The sequence below is a fragment of the Schistocerca cancellata genome, unplaced genomic scaffold (genome assembly GCF_023864275.1).
Source record: "Schistocerca cancellata isolate TAMUIC-IGC-003103 unplaced genomic scaffold, iqSchCanc2.1 HiC_scaffold_601, whole genome shotgun sequence".
Taxonomy (NCBI): Eukaryota; Metazoa; Arthropoda; class Insecta; order Orthoptera; family Acrididae; genus Schistocerca; species Schistocerca cancellata.
Genome location: NW_026046613.1, coordinates 45,544 through 60,447, shown reverse-complemented (window position 1 = coordinate 60,447; position 14,904 = coordinate 45,544). Strand labels below are relative to the sequence as shown.

General features: G+C 54.7%; 9 non-coding genes and 6 pseudogenes across 9 annotated transcripts; all 15 read left to right on the top strand.

Annotated features, from left to right (window-relative positions):
• The first annotated feature begins 755 nt into the window (after positions 1-755).
• On the top strand, positions 756-874 carry LOC126134429 (5S ribosomal RNA). Its single transcript, XR_007527720.1, has one exon. It is a non-coding gene; the product is annotated as a 5S ribosomal RNA (ribosomal RNA).
• An 854-nt stretch (positions 875-1,728) lies between these two features.
• Positions 1,729-1,848, top strand: LOC126134354 (5S ribosomal RNA; annotated as a pseudogene).
• Positions 1,849-2,703: 855 nt separating this feature from the next.
• Positions 2,704-2,823, top strand: LOC126134353 (5S ribosomal RNA; annotated as a pseudogene).
• Positions 2,824-3,677: 854 nt separating this feature from the next.
• LOC126134221 (5S ribosomal RNA) lies at positions 3,678-3,796 on the top strand. The gene has a single exon (XR_007527631.1). It is a non-coding gene; the product is annotated as a 5S ribosomal RNA (ribosomal RNA).
• An 854-nt stretch (positions 3,797-4,650) lies between these two features.
• Positions 4,651-4,770, top strand: LOC126134352 (5S ribosomal RNA; annotated as a pseudogene).
• Positions 4,771-5,624: 854 nt separating this feature from the next.
• LOC126134220 (5S ribosomal RNA) lies at positions 5,625-5,743 on the top strand. The gene has a single exon (XR_007527630.1). It is a non-coding gene; the product is annotated as a 5S ribosomal RNA (ribosomal RNA).
• An 854-nt stretch (positions 5,744-6,597) lies between these two features.
• On the top strand, positions 6,598-6,717 carry LOC126134351 (5S ribosomal RNA; annotated as a pseudogene).
• An 854-nt stretch (positions 6,718-7,571) lies between these two features.
• On the top strand, positions 7,572-7,690 carry LOC126134219 (5S ribosomal RNA). Its single transcript, XR_007527629.1, has one exon. It is a non-coding gene; the product is annotated as a 5S ribosomal RNA (ribosomal RNA).
• Positions 7,691-8,544: 854 nt separating this feature from the next.
• LOC126134428 (5S ribosomal RNA) lies at positions 8,545-8,663 on the top strand. Its single transcript, XR_007527719.1, has one exon. It is a non-coding gene; the product is annotated as a 5S ribosomal RNA (ribosomal RNA).
• Positions 8,664-9,517: 854 nt separating this feature from the next.
• On the top strand, positions 9,518-9,636 carry LOC126134426 (5S ribosomal RNA). Its single transcript, XR_007527717.1, has one exon. It is a non-coding gene; the product is annotated as a 5S ribosomal RNA (ribosomal RNA).
• An 854-nt stretch (positions 9,637-10,490) lies between these two features.
• LOC126134422 (5S ribosomal RNA) lies at positions 10,491-10,609 on the top strand. The gene has a single exon (XR_007527716.1). It is a non-coding gene; the product is annotated as a 5S ribosomal RNA (ribosomal RNA).
• Positions 10,610-11,463: 854 nt separating this feature from the next.
• Positions 11,464-11,583, top strand: LOC126134350 (5S ribosomal RNA; annotated as a pseudogene).
• Positions 11,584-12,437: 854 nt separating this feature from the next.
• LOC126134409 (5S ribosomal RNA) lies at positions 12,438-12,556 on the top strand. The gene has a single exon (XR_007527715.1). It is a non-coding gene; the product is annotated as a 5S ribosomal RNA (ribosomal RNA).
• Positions 12,557-13,410: 854 nt separating this feature from the next.
• Positions 13,411-13,529, top strand: LOC126134218 (5S ribosomal RNA). Its single transcript, XR_007527628.1, has one exon. It is a non-coding gene; the product is annotated as a 5S ribosomal RNA (ribosomal RNA).
• An 854-nt stretch (positions 13,530-14,383) lies between these two features.
• Positions 14,384-14,503, top strand: LOC126134348 (5S ribosomal RNA; annotated as a pseudogene).
• Positions 14,504-14,904: the final 401 nt, after the last annotated feature.

Sequence of the window (14,904 nt, the reverse complement as noted above, 5' to 3'; positions counted from 1 at the left end):
AATGGTACGAAAATGCAGTAATTAACTCAGTTTGAGGGAGAATGTGCTAACCAAGTTTGCCAAGAAGACTTTGAAAACGACAAAACAGTACGAATCGGCAGGTGATTTCTGAAATACGTCACCGCCTATTGTTGTGTAGGAATGTAGAGTTCCAAATTTGATTTGTAACCACGAATTTATTCCTTAGTCGTCTCGTCTCGTCTCGTCTCGTCTCGTCCCGCAGACGTTTTTCGTGCTTGCGCTGTCATATGGACCACGACCCGAGCGGCAGCGAGCGGCAGTCGAGCAAAGTCGGGACAAGTCGGGACGGGGACAGGGACAGGGATAGGAATGGTGCGAATGCACTGCAAACTACGCAGACACCTGGTGTGAGGCGCGGCGAGGCGAGGCGAGGCGAGGCGAGGAAGCCCACATCGCTACCAGTGGGCCCTCCAGCACGACACTGCCACACCCCGCACAGGCCCTCCGCTGAACACCAGGGACAAGATGCGTCCTCCGCTAGTGTCGAAGGCTGAACGCGCCCAGCGAATGACAGGGGGTGCAACGAGCAGCAGTGCGTCTCACACACGCGGCGGTGCGCCCGCCAATTCGGCCGTCACTCTGCTGGGACGCCGGGCGCGCCTCCCCGCGCCGTCCTCGAGGAACTGGCGGTTGCGGAAGGAAGCGCTTTCGTCAAATGCGGCCGAAAACTAACATTTTGTGTGTTGGGAGAAAAGCCGAACGCGAATTCTGCCGTGCTCCTACATTAGATGAGCGCCAACGGCCATACCATGATGAATACACCGGTTCTCGTCCGATCACCGAAGTTAAGCATCATCGGGCCCTGCTAGTACTTGGATGGGTGACCGCCTGGGAAACCCGGGTGCTGTTGGCTCCCTTCCTGTTTTTTTTTTTTTGTTATGTCGCCAGCCCAATTTTCAAACTACCTTTCTGTTGTGACAAAGATGCTTCCTTAAACCGTTTAAACTACTGTAATGGTACGATAATGCAGTAATTAACTCAGTTTGAGGGAGAATGTGCTAACCAAGTTTGCCAAGAAGACTTTGAAAACGACAAAACAGTACGAATTGGCAGGTGATTTCTGAAATACGTCACCGCCTATTGTTGTGTAGGAATGTAGAGTTCCAAATTTGATTTGTAACCACGAATTTATTCCTTAGTCGTCTCGTCTCGTCTCGTCTCGTCTCGTCCCGCAGACGTTTTTCGTGCTTGCGCTGTCATATGGACCACGACCCGAGCGGCAGCGAGCGGCAGTCGAGCAAAGTCGGGACAAGTCGGGACGGGGACAGGGACAGGGATAGGAATGGTGCGAATGCACTGCAAACTACGCAGACACCTGGTGTGAGGCGCGGCGAGGCGAGGCGAGGCGAGGCGAGGAAGCCCACATCGCTACCAGTGGGCCCTCCAGCACGACACTGCCACACCCCGCACAGGCCCTCCGCTGAACACCAGGGACAAGATGCGTCCTCCGCTAGTGTCGAAGGCTGAACGCGCCCAGCGAATGACAGGGGGTGCAACGAGCAGCAGTGCGTCTCACACACGCGGCGGTGCGCCCGCCAATTCGGCCGTCACTCTGCTGGGACGCCGGGCGCGCCTCCCCGCGCCGTCCTCGAGGAACTGGCGGTTGCGGAAGGAAGCGCTTTCGTCAAATGCGGCCGAAAACTAACATTTTGTGTGTTGGGAGAAAAGCCGAACGCGAATTCTGCCGTGCTCCTACATTAGATGAGCGCCAACGGCGATACCATGATGAATACACCGGTTCTCGTCCGACCACCGAAGTTAAGCATCATCATGCCCGGCTAGTACTTGGATGGGTGACCGCCTGGGTCAACCCGGGTGCTGTTGGCTCCCTTCCCGTTTTTTTTTTTTTTGTTATGTTGCCAGCCCAATTTTCAAACTACGTTTCTGTTGTGACAAAGATGCTTCCTTAAGCCTTTTAAACTACTGTAATGGTACGAAAATGCAGTAATTAACTCAGTTTGAGGGAGAATGTGCTAACCAAGTTTGCCAAGAAGACTTTGAAAACGACAAAACAGTACGAATCGGCAGGTGATTTCTGAAATACGTCACCGCCTATTGTTGTGTAGGAATGTAGAGTTCCAAATTTGATTTGTAACCACGAATTTATTCCTTAGTCGTCTCGTCTCGTCTCGTCTCGTCTCGTCCCGCAGACGTTTTTCGTGCTTGCGCTGTCATATGGACCACGACCCGAGCGGCAGCGAGCGGCAGTCGAGCAAAGTCGGGACAAGTCGGGACGGGGACAGGGACAGGGATAGGAATGGTGCGAATGCACTGCAAACTACGCAGACACCTGGTGTGAGGCGCGGCGAGGCGAGGCGAGGCGAGGCGAGGAAGCCCACATCGCTACCAGTGGGCCCTCCAGCACGACACTGCCACACCCCGCACAGGCCCTCCGCTGAACACCAGGGACAAGATGCGTCCTCCGCTAGTGTCGAAGGCTGAACGCGCCCAGCGAATGACAGGGGGTGCAACGAGCAGCAGTGCGTCTCACACACGCGGCGGTGCGCCCGCCAATTCGGCCGTCACTCTGCTGGGACGCCGGGCGCGCCTCCCCGCGCCGTCCTCGAGGAACTGGCGGTTGCGGAAGGAAGCGCTTTCGTCAAATGCGGCCGAAAACTAACATTTTGTGTGTTGGGAGAAAAGCCGAACGCGAATTCTGCCGTGCTCCTACATTAGATGAGCGCCAACGGCGATACCATGATGAATACACCGGTTCTCGTCCGACCACCGAAGTTAAGCATCATCATGCCCGGCTAGTACTTGGATGGGTGACCGCCTGGGTCAACCCGGGTGCTGTTGGCTCCCTTCCCGTTTTTTTTTTTTTGTTATGTTGCCAGCCCAATTTTCAAACTACGTTTCTGTTGTGACAAAGATGCTTCCTTAAGCCTTTTAAACTACTGTAATGGTACGAAAATGCAGTAATTAACTCAGTTTGAGGGAGAATGTGCTAACCAAGTTTGCCAAGAAGACTTTGAAAACGACAAAACAGTACGAATCGGCAGGTGATTTCTGAAATACGTCACCGCCTATTGTTGTGTAGGAATGTAGAGTTCCAAATTTGATTTGTAACCACGAATTTATTCCTTAGTCGTCTCGTCTCGTCTCGTCTCGTCTCGTCCCGCAGACGTTTTTCGTGCTTGCGCTGTCATATGGACCACGACCCGAGCGGCAGCGAGCGGCAGTCGAGCAAAGTCGGGACAAGTCGGGACGGGGACAGGGACAGGGATAGGAATGGTGCGAATGCACTGCAAACTACGCAGACACCTGGTGTGAGGCGCGGCGAGGCGAGGCGAGGCGAGGCGAGGAAGCCCACATCGCTACCAGTGGGCCCTCCAGCACGACACTGCCACACCCCGCACAGGCCCTCCGCTGAACACCAGGGACAAGATGCGTCCTCCGCTAGTGTCGAAGGCTGAACGCGCCCAGCGAATGACAGGGGGTGCAACGAGCAGCAGTGCGTCTCACACACGCGGCGGTGCGCCCGCCAATTCGGCCGTCACTCTGCTGGGACGCCGGGCGCGCCTCCCCGCGCCGTCCTCGAGGAACTGGCGGTTGCGGAAGGAAGCGCTTTCGTCAAATGCGGCCGAAAACTAACATTTTGTGTGTTGGGAGAAAAGCCGAACGCGAATTCTGCCGTGCTCCTACATTAGATGAGCGCCAACGGCGATACCATGATGAATACACCGGTTCTCGTCCGATCACCGAAGTTAAGCATCATCGGGCCCTGCTAGTACTTGGATGGGTGACCGCCTGGGAAACCCGGGTGCTGTTGGCTCCCTTCCTGTTTTTTTTTTTTTGTTATGTCGCCAGCCCAATTTTCAAACTACCTTTCTGTTGTGACAAAGATGCTTCCTTAAACCGTTTAAACTACTGTAATGGTACGATAATGCAGTAATTAACTCAGTTTGAGGGAGAATGTGCTAACCAAGTTTGCCAAGAAGACTTTGAAAACGACAAAACAGTACGAATTGGCAGGTGATTTCTGAAATACGTCACCGCCTATTGTTGTGTAGGAATGTAGAGTTCCAAATTTGATTTGTAACCACGAATTTATTCCTTAGTCGTCTCGTCTCGTCTCGTCTCGTCTCGTCCCGCAGACGTTTTTCGTGCTTGCGCTGTCATATGGACCACGACCCGAGCGGCAGCGAGCGGCAGTCGAGCAAAGTCGGGACAAGTCGGGACGGGGACAGGGACAGGGATAGGAATGGTGCGAATGCACTGCAAACTACGCAGACACCTGGTGTGAGGCGCGGCGAGGCGAGGCGAGGCGAGGCGAGGAAGCCCACATCGCTACCAGTGGGCCCTCCAGCACGACACTGCCACACCCCGCACAGGCCCTCCGCTGAACACCAGGGACAAGATGCGTCCTCCGCTAGTGTCGAAGGCTGAACGCGCCCAGCGAATGACAGGGGGTGCAACGAGCAGCAGTGCGTCTCACACACGCGGCGGTGCGCCCGCCAATTCGGCCGTCACTCTGCTGGGACGCCGGGCGCGCCTCCCCGCGCCGTCCTCGAGGAACTGGCGGTTGCGGAAGGAAGCGCTTTCGTCAAATGCGGCCGAAAACTAACATTTTGTGTGTTGGGAGAAAAGCCGAACGCGAATTCTGCCGTGCTCCTACATTAGATGAGCGCCAACGGCGATACCATGATGAATACACCGGTTCTCGTCCGACCACCGAAGTTAAGCATCATCATGCCCGGCTAGTACTTGGATGGGTGACCGCCTGGGTCAACCCGGGTGCTGTTGGCTCCCTTCCCGTTTTTTTTTTTTTGTTATGTTGCCAGCCCAATTTTCAAACTACGTTTCTGTTGTGACAAAGATGCTTCCTTAAGCCTTTTAAACTACTGTAATGGTACGAAAATGCAGTAATTAACTCAGTTTGAGGGAGAATGTGCTAACCAAGTTTGCCAAGAAGACTTTGAAAACGACAAAACAGTACGAATCGGCAGGTGATTTCTGAAATACGTCACCGCCTATTGTTGTGTAGGAATGTAGAGTTCCAAATTTGATTTGTAACCACGAATTTATTCCTTAGTCGTCTCGTCTCGTCTCGTCTCGTCTCGTCCCGCAGACGTTTTTCGTGCTTGCGCTGTCATATGGACCACGACCCGAGCGGCAGCGAGCGGCAGTCGAGCAAAGTCGGGACAAGTCGGGACGGGGACAGGGACAGGGATAGGAATGGTGCGAATGCACTGCAAACTACGCAGACACCTGGTGTGAGGCGCGGCGAGGCGAGGCGAGGCGAGGCGAGGAAGCCCACATCGCCACCAGTGGGCCCTCCAGCACGACACTGCCACACCCCGCACAGGCCCTCCGCTGAACACCAGGGACAAGATGCGTCCTCCGCTAGTGTCGAAGGCTGAACGCGCCCAGCGAATGACAGGGGGTGCAACGAGCAGCAGTGCGTCTCACACACGCGGCGGTGCGCCCGCCAATTCGGCCGTCACTCTGCTGGGACGCCGGGCGCGCCTCCCCGCGCCGTCCTCGAGGAACTGGCGGTTGCGGAAGGAAGCGCTTTCGTCAAATGCGGCCGAAAACTAACATTTTGTGTGTTGGGAGAAAAGCCGAACGCGAATTCTGCCGTGCTCCTACATTAGATGAGCGCCAACGGCGATACCATGATGAATACACCGGTTCTCGTCCGATCACCGAAGTTAAGCATCATCGGGCCCTGCTAGTACTTGGATGGGTGACCGCCTGGGAAACCCGGGTGCTGTTGGCTCCCTTCCTGTTTTTTTTTTTTTGTTATGTCGCCAGCCCAATTTTCAAACTACCTTTCTGTTGTGACAAAGATGCTTCCTTAAACCGTTTAAACTACTGTAATGGTACGATAATGCAGTAATTAACTCAGTTTGAGGGAGAATGTGCTAACCAAGTTTGCCAAGAAGACTTTGAAAACGACAAAACAGTACGAATTGGCAGGTGATTTCTGAAATACGTCACCGCCTATTGTTGTGTAGGAATGTAGAGTTCCAAATTTGATTTGTAACCACGAATTTATTCCTTAGTCGTCTCGTCTCGTCTCGTCTCGTCTCGTCCCGCAGACGTTTTTCGTGCTTGCGCTGTCATATGGACCACGACCCGAGCGGCAGCGAGCGGCAGTCGAGCAAAGTCGGGACAAGTCGGGACGGGGACAGGGACAGGGATAGGAATGGTGCGAATGCACTGCAAACTACGCAGACACCTGGTGTGAGGCGCGGCGAGGCGAGGCGAGGCGAGGCGAGGAAGCCCACATCGCTACCAGTGGGCCCTCCAGCACGACACTGCCACACCCCGCACAGGCCCTCCGCTGAACACCAGGGACAAGATGCGTCCTCCGCTAGTGTCGAAGGCTGAACGCGCCCAGCGAATGACAGGGGGTGCAACGAGCAGCAGTGCGTCTCACACACGCGGCGGTGCGCCCGCCAATTCGGCCGTCACTCTGCTGGGACGCCGGGCGCGCCTCCCCGCGCCGTCCTCGAGGAACTGGCGGTTGCGGAAGGAAGCGCTTTCGTCAAATGCGGCCGAAAACTAACATTTTGTGTGTTGGGAGAAAAGCCGAACGCGAATTCTGCCGTGCTCCTACATTAGATGAGCGCCAACGGCGATACCATGATGAATACACCGGTTCTCGTCCGACCACCGAAGTTAAGCATCATCATGCCCGGCTAGTACTTGGATGGGTGACCGCCTGGGTCAACCCGGGTGCTGTTGGCTCCCTTCCCGTTTTTTTTTTTTTGTTATGTTGCCAGCCCAATTTTCAAACTACGTTTCTGTTGTGACAAAGATGCTTCCTTAAGCCTTTTAAACTACTGTAATGGTACGAAAATGCAGTAATTAACTCAGTTTGAGGGAGAATGTGCTAACCAAGTTTGCCAAGAAGACTTTGAAAACGACAAAACAGTACGAATCGGCAGGTGATTTCTGAAATACGTCACCGCCTATTGTTGTGTAGGAATGTAGAGTTCCAAATTTGATTTGTAACCACGAATTTATTCCTTAGTCGTCTCGTCTCGTCTCGTCTCGTCTCGTCCCGCAGACGTTTTTCGTGCTTGCGCTGTCATATGGACCACGACCCGAGCGGCAGCGAGCGGCAGTCGAGCAAAGTCGGGACAAGTCGGGACGGGGACAGGGACAGGGATAGGAATGGTGCGAATGCACTGCAAACTACGCAGACACCTGGTGTGAGGCGCGGCGAGGCGAGGCGAGGCGAGGCGAGGAAGCCCACATCGCTACCAGTGGGCCCTCCAGCACGACACTGCCACACCCCGCACAGGCCCTCCGCTGAACACCAGGGACAAGATGCGTCCTCCGCTAGTGTCGAAGGCTGAACGCGCCCAGCGAATGACAGGGGGTGCAACGAGCAGCAGTGCGTCTCACACACGCGGCGGTGCGCCCGCCAATTCGGCCGTCACTCTGCTGGGACGCCGGGCGCGCCTCCCCGCGCCGTCCTCGAGGAACTGGCGGTTGCGGAAGGAAGCGCTTTCGTCAAATGCGGCCGAAAACTAACATTTTGTGTGTTGGGAGAAAAGCCGAACGCGAATTCTGCCGTGCTCCTACATTAGATGAGCGCCAACGGCGATACCATGATGAATACACCGGTTCTCGTCCGATCACCGAAGTTAAGCATCATCGGGCCCTGCTAGTACTTGGATGGGTGACCGCCTGGGAAACCCGGGTGCTGTTGGCTCCCTTCCTGTTTTTTTTTTTTTGTTATGTCGCCAGCCCAATTTTCAAACTACCTTTCTGTTGTGACAAAGATGCTTCCTTAAACCGTTTAAACTACTGTAATGGTACGATAATGCAGTAATTAACTCAGTTTGAGGGAGAATGTGCTAACCAAGTTTGCCAAGAAGACTTTGAAAACGACAAAACAGTACGAATTGGCAGGTGATTTCTGAAATACGTCACCGCCTATTGTTGTGTAGGAATGTAGAGTTCCAAATTTGATTTGTAACCACGAATTTATTCCTTAGTCGTCTCGTCTCGTCTCGTCTCGTCTCGTCCCGCAGACGTTTTTCGTGCTTGCGCTGTCATATGGACCACGACCCGAGCGGCAGCGAGCGGCAGTCGAGCAAAGTCGGGACAAGTCGGGACGGGGACAGGGACAGGGATAGGAATGGTGCGAATGCACTGCAAACTACGCAGACACCTGGTGTGAGGCGCGGCGAGGCGAGGCGAGGCGAGGCGAGGAAGCCCACATCGCTACCAGTGGGCCCTCCAGCACGACACTGCCACACCCCGCACAGGCCCTCCGCTGAACACCAGGGACAAGATGCGTCCTCCGCTAGTGTCGAAGGCTGAACGCGCCCAGCGAATGACAGGGGGTGCAACGAGCAGCAGTGCGTCTCACACACGCGGCGGTGCGCCCGCCAATTCGGCCGTCACTCTGCTGGGACGCCGGGCGCGCCTCCCCGCGCCGTCCTCGAGGAACTGGCGGTTGCGGAAGGAAGCGCTTTCGTCAAATGCGGCCGAAAACTAACATTTTGTGTGTTGGGAGAAAAGCCGAACGCGAATTCTGCCGTGCTCCTACATTAGATGAGCGCCAACGGCCATACCATGATGAATACACCGGTTCTCGTCCGATCACCGAAGTTAAGCATCATCGGGCCCTGCTAGTACTTGGATGGGTGACCGCCTGGGAAACCCGGGTGCTGTTGGCTCCCTTCCTGTTTTTTTTTTTTTGTTATGTCGCCAGCCCAATTTTCAAACTACCTTTCTGTTGTGACAAAGATGCTTCCTTAAACCGTTTAAACTACTGTAATGGTACGATAATGCAGTAATTAACTCAGTTTGAGGGAGAATGTGCTAACCAAGTTTGCCAAGAAGACTTTGAAAACGACAAAACAGTACGAATTGGCAGGTGATTTCTGAAATACGTCACCGCCTATTGTTGTGTAGGAATGTAGAGTTCCAAATTTGATTTGTAACCACGAATTTATTCCTTAGTCGTCTCGTCTCGTCTCGTCTCGTCTCGTCCCGCAGACGTTTTTCGTGCTTGCGCTGTCATATGGACCACGACCCGAGCGGCAGCGAGCGGCAGTCGAGCAAAGTCGGGACAAGTCGGGACGGGGACAGGGACAGGGATAGGAATGGTGCGAATGCACTGCAAACTACGCAGACACCTGGTGTGAGGCGCGGCGAGGCGAGGCGAGGCGAGGCGAGGAAGCCCACATCGCTACCAGTGGGCCCTCCAGCACGACACTGCCACACCCCGCACAGGCCCTCCGCTGAACACCAGGGACAAGATGCGTCCTCCGCTAGTGTCGAAGGCTGAACGCGCCCAGCGAATGACAGGGGGTGCAACGAGCAGCAGTGCGTCTCACACACGCGGCGGTGCGCCCGCCAATTCGGCCGTCACTCTGCTGGGACGCCGGGCGCGCCTCCCCGCGCCGTCCTCGAGGAACTGGCGGTTGCGGAAGGAACCGCTTTCGTCAAATGCGGCCGAAAACTAACATTTTGTGTGTTGGGAGAAAAGCCGAACGCGAATTCTGCCGTGCTCCTACATTAGATGAGCGCCAACGGCCATACCATGATGAATACACCGGTTCTCGTCCGATCACCGAAGTTAAGCATCATCGGGCCCTGCTAGTACTTGGATGGGTGACCGCCTGGGAAACCCGGGTGCTGTTGGCTCCCTTCCTGTTTTTTTTTTTTTGTTATGTCGCCAGCCCAATTTTCAAACTACCTTTCTGTTGTGACAAAGATGCTTCCTTAAACCGTTTAAACTACTGTAATGGTACGATAATGCAGTAATTAACTCAGTTTGAGGGAGAATGTGCTAACCAAGTTTGCCAAGAAGACTTTGAAAACGACAAAACAGTACGAATTGGCAGGTGATTTCTGAAATACGTCACCGCCTATTGTTGTGTAGGAATGTAGAGTTCCAAATTTGATTTGTAACCACGAATTTATTCCTTAGTCGTCTCGTCTCGTCTCGTCTCGTCTCGTCCCGCAGACGTTTTTCGTGCTTGCGCTGTCATATGGACCACGACCCGAGCGGCAGCGAGCGGCAGTCGAGCAAAGTCGGGACAAGTCGGGACGGGGACAGGGACAGGGATAGGAATGGTGCGAATGCACTGCAAACTACGCAGACACCTGGTGTGAGGCGCGGCGAGGCGAGGCGAGGCGAGGCGAGGAAGCCCACATCGCTACCAGTGGGCCCTCCAGCACGACACTGCCACACCCCGCACAGGCCCTCCGCTGAACACCAGGGACAAGATGCGTCCTCCGCTAGTGTCGAAGGCTGAACGCGCCCAGCGAATGACAGGGGGTGCAACGAGCAGCAGTGCGTCTCACACACGCGGCGGTGCGCCCGCCAATTCGGCCGTCACTCTGCTGGGACGCCGGGCGCGCCTCCCCGCGCCGTCCTCGAGGAACTGGCGGTTGCGGAAGGAACCGCTTTCGTCAAATGCGGCCGAAAACTAACATTTTGTGTGTTGGGAGAAAAGCCGAACGCGAATTCTGCCGTGCTCCTACATTAGATGAGCGCCAACGGCCATACCATGATGAATACACCGGTTCTCGTCCGATCACCGAAGTTAAGCATCATCGGGCCCTGCTAGTACTTGGATGGGTGACCGCCTGGGAAACCCGGGTGCTGTTGGCTCCCTTCCCGTTTTTTTTTTTTTGTTATGTCGCCAGCCCAATTTTCAAACTACCTTTCTGTTGCGACAAAGATGCTTCCTTAAACCGTTTAAACTACTGTAATGGTACGATAATGCAGTAATTAACTCAGTTTGAGGGAGAATGTGCTAACCAAGTTTGCCAAGAAGACTTTGAAAACGACAAAACAGTACGAATTGGCAGGTGATTTCTGAAATACGTCACCGCCTATTGTTGTGTAGGAATGTAGAGTTCCAAATTTGATTTGTAACCACGAATTTATTCCTTAGTCGTCTCGTCTCGTCTCGTCTCGTCTCGTCCCGCAGACGTTTTTCGTGCTTGCGCTGTCATATGGACCACGACCCGAGCGGCAGCGAGCGGCAGTCGAGCAAAGTCGGGACAAGTCGGGACGGGGACAGGGACAGGGATAGGAATGGTGCGAATGCACTGCAAACTACGCAGACACCTGGTGTGAGGCGCGGCGAGGCGAGGCGAGGCGAGGCGAGGAAGCCCACATCGCTACCAGTGGGCCCTCCAGCACGACACTGCCACACCCCGCACAGGCCCTCCGCTGAACACCAGGGACAAGATGCGTCCTCCGCTAGTGTCGAAGGCTGAACGCGCCCAGCGAATGACAGGGGGTGCAACGAGCAGCAGTGCGTCTCACACACGCGGCGGTGCGCCCGCCAATTCGGCCGTCACTCTGCTGGGACGCCGGGCGCGCCTCCCCGCGCCGTCCTCGAGGAACTGGCGGTTGCGGAAGGAAGCGCTTTCGTCAAATGCGGCCGAAAACTAACATTTTGTGTGTTGGGAGAAAAGCCGAACGCGAATTCTGCCGTGCTCCTACATTAGATGAGCGCCAACGGCGATACCATGATGAATACACCGGTTCTCGTCCGACCACCGAAGTTAAGCATCATCATGCCCGGCTAGTACTTGGATGGGTGACCGCCTGGGTCAACCCGGGTGCTGTTGGCTCCCTTCCCGTTTTTTTTTTTTTGTTATGTTGCCAGCCCAATTTTCAAACTACGTTTCTGTTGTGACAAAGATGCTTCCTTAAGCCTTTTAAACTACTGTAATGGTACGAAAATGCAGTAATTAACTCAGTTTGAGGGAGAATGTGCTAACCAAGTTTGCCAAGAAGACTTTGAAAACGACAAAACAGTACGAATCGGCAGGTGATTTCTGAAATACGTCACCGCCTATTGTTGTGTAGGAATGTAGAGTTCCAAATTTGATTTGTAACCACGAATTTATTCCTTAGTCGTCTCGTCTCGTCTCGTCTCGTCTCGTCCCGCAGACGTTTTTCGTGCTTGCGCTGTCATATGGACCACGACCCGAGCGGCAGCGAGCGGCAGTCGAGCAAAGTCGGGACAAGTCGGGACGGGGACAGGGACAGGGATAGGAATGGTGCGAATGCACTGCAAACTACGCAGACACCTGGTGTGAGGCGCGGCGAGGCGAGGCGAGGCGAGGCGAGGAAGCCCACATCGCTACCAGTGGGCCCTCCAGCACGACACTGCCACACCCCGCACAGGCCCTCCGCTGAACACCAGGGACAAGATGCGTCCTCCGCTAGTGTCGAAGGCTGAACGCGCCCAGCGAATGACAGGGGGTGCAACGAGCAGCAGTGCGTCTCACACACGCGGCGGTGCGCCCGCCAATTCGGCCGTCACTCTGCTGGGACGCCGGGCGCGCCTCCCCGCGCCGTCCTCGAGGAACTGGCGGTTGCGGAAGGAAGCGCTTTCGTCAAATGCGGCCGAAAACTAACATTTTGTGTGTTGGGAGAAAAGCCGAACGCGAATTCTGCCGTGCTCCTACATTAGATGAGCGCCAACGGCCATACCATGATGAATACACCGGTTCTCGTCCGATCACCGAAGTTAAGCATCATCGGGCCCTGCTAGTACTTGGATGGGTGACCGCCTGGGAAACCCGGGTGCTGTTGGCTCCCTTCCTGTTTTTTTTTTTTTGTTATGTCGCCAGCCCAATTTTCAAACTACCTTTCTGTTGTGACAAAGATGCTTCCTTAAACCGTTTAAACTACTGTAATGGTACGATAATGCAGTAATTAACTCAGTTTGAGGGAGAATGTGCTAACCAAGTTTGCCAAGAAGACTTTGAAAACGACAAAACAGTACGAATTGGCAGGTGATTTCTGAAATACGTCACCGCCTATTGTTGTGTAGGAATGTAGAGTTCCAAATTTGATTTGTAACCACGAATTTATTCCTTAGTCGTCTCGTCTCGTCTCGTCTCGTCTCGTCCCGCAGACGTTTTTCGTGCTTGCGCTGTCATATGGACCACGACCCGAGCGGCAGCGAGCGGCAGTCGAGCAAAGTCGGGACAAGTCGGGACGGGGACAGGGACAGGGATAGGAATGGTGCGAATGCACTGCAAACTACGCAGACACCTGGTGTGAGGCGCGGCGAGGCGAGGCGAGGCGAGGCGAGGAAGCCCACATCGCTACCAGTGGGCCCTCCAGCACGACACTGCCACACCCCGCACAGGCCCTCCGCTGAACACCAGGGACAAGATGCGTCCTCCGCTAGTGTCGAAGGCTGAACGCGCCCAGCGAATGACAGGGGGTGCAACGAGCAGCAGTGCGTCTCACACACGCGGCGGTGCGCCCGCCAATTCGGCCGTCACTCTGCTGGGACGCCGGGCGCGCCTCCCCGCGCCGTCCTCGAGGAACTGGCGGTTGCGGAAGGAAGCGCTTTCGTCAAATGCGGCCGAAAACTAACATTTTGTGTGTTGGGAGAAAAGCCGAACGCGAATTCTGCCGTGCTCCTACATTAGATGAGCGCCAACGGCGATACCATGATGAATACACCGGTTCTCGTCCGATCACCGAAGTTAAGCATCATCGGGCCCTGCTAGTACTTGGATGGGTGACCGCCTGGGAAACCCGGGTGCTGTTGGCTCCCTTCCTGTTTTTTTTTTTTTGTTATGTCGCCAGCCCAATTTTCAAACTACCTTTCTGTTGTGACAAAGATGCTTCCTTAAACCGTTTAAACTACTGTAATGGTACGATAATGCAGTAATTAACTCAGTTTGAGGGAGAATGTGCTAACCAAGTTTGCCAAGAAGACTTTGAAAACGACAAAACAGTACGAATTGGCAGGTGATTTCTGAAATACGTCACCGCCTATTGTTGTGTAGGAATGTAGAGTTCCAAATTTGATTTGTAACCACGAATTTATTCCTTAGTCGTCTCGTCTCGTCTCGTCTCGTCTCGTCCCGCAGACGTTTTTCGTGCTTGCGCTGTCATATGGACCACGACCCGAGCGGCAGCGAGCGGCAGTCGAGCAAAGTCGGGACAAGTCGGGACGGGGACAGGGACAGGGATAGGAATGGTGCGAATGCACTGCAAACTACGCAGACACCTGGTGTGAGGCGCGGCGAGGCGAGGCGAGGCGAGGCGAGGAAGCCCACATCGCTACCAGTGGGCCCTCCAGCACGACACTGCCACACCCCGCACAGGCCCTCCGCTGAACACCAGGGACAAGATGCGTCCTCCGCTAGTGTCGAAGGCTGAACGCGCCCAGCGAATGACAGGGGGTGCAACGAGCAGCAGTGCGTCTCACACACGCGGCGGTGCGCCCGCCAATTCGGCCGTCACTCTGCTGGGACGCCGGGCGCGCCTCCCCGCGCCGTCCTCGAGGAACTGGCGGTTGCGGAAGGAAGCGCTTTCGTCAAATGCGGCCGAAAACTAACATTTTGTGTGTTGGGAGAAAAGCCGAACGCGAATTCTGCCGTGCTCCTACATTAGATGAGCGCCAACGGCGATACCATGATGAATACACCGGTTCTCGTCCGACCACCGAAGTTAAGCATCATCATGCCCGGCTAGTACTTGGATGGGTGACCGCCTGGGTCAACCCGGGTGCTGTTGGCTCCCTTCCCGTTTTTTTTTTTTTGTTATGTTGCCAGCCCAATTTTCAAACTACGTTTCTGTTGTGACAAAGATGCTTCCTTAAGCCTTTTAAACTACTGTAATGGTACGAAAATGCAGTAATTAACTCAGTTTGAGGGAGAATGTGCTAACCAAGTTTGCCAAGAAGACTTTGAAAACGACAAAACAGTACGAATCGGCAGGTGATTTCTGAAATACGTCACCGCCTATTGTTGTGTAGGAATGTAGAGTTCCAAATTTGATTTGTAACCACGAATTTATTCCTTAGTCGTCTCGTCTCGTCTCGTCTCGTCTCGTCCCGCAGACGTTTTTCGTGCTTGCGCTGTCATATGGACCACGACCCGAGCGGCAGCGAGCGGCAGTCGAGCAAAGTCGGGACAAGT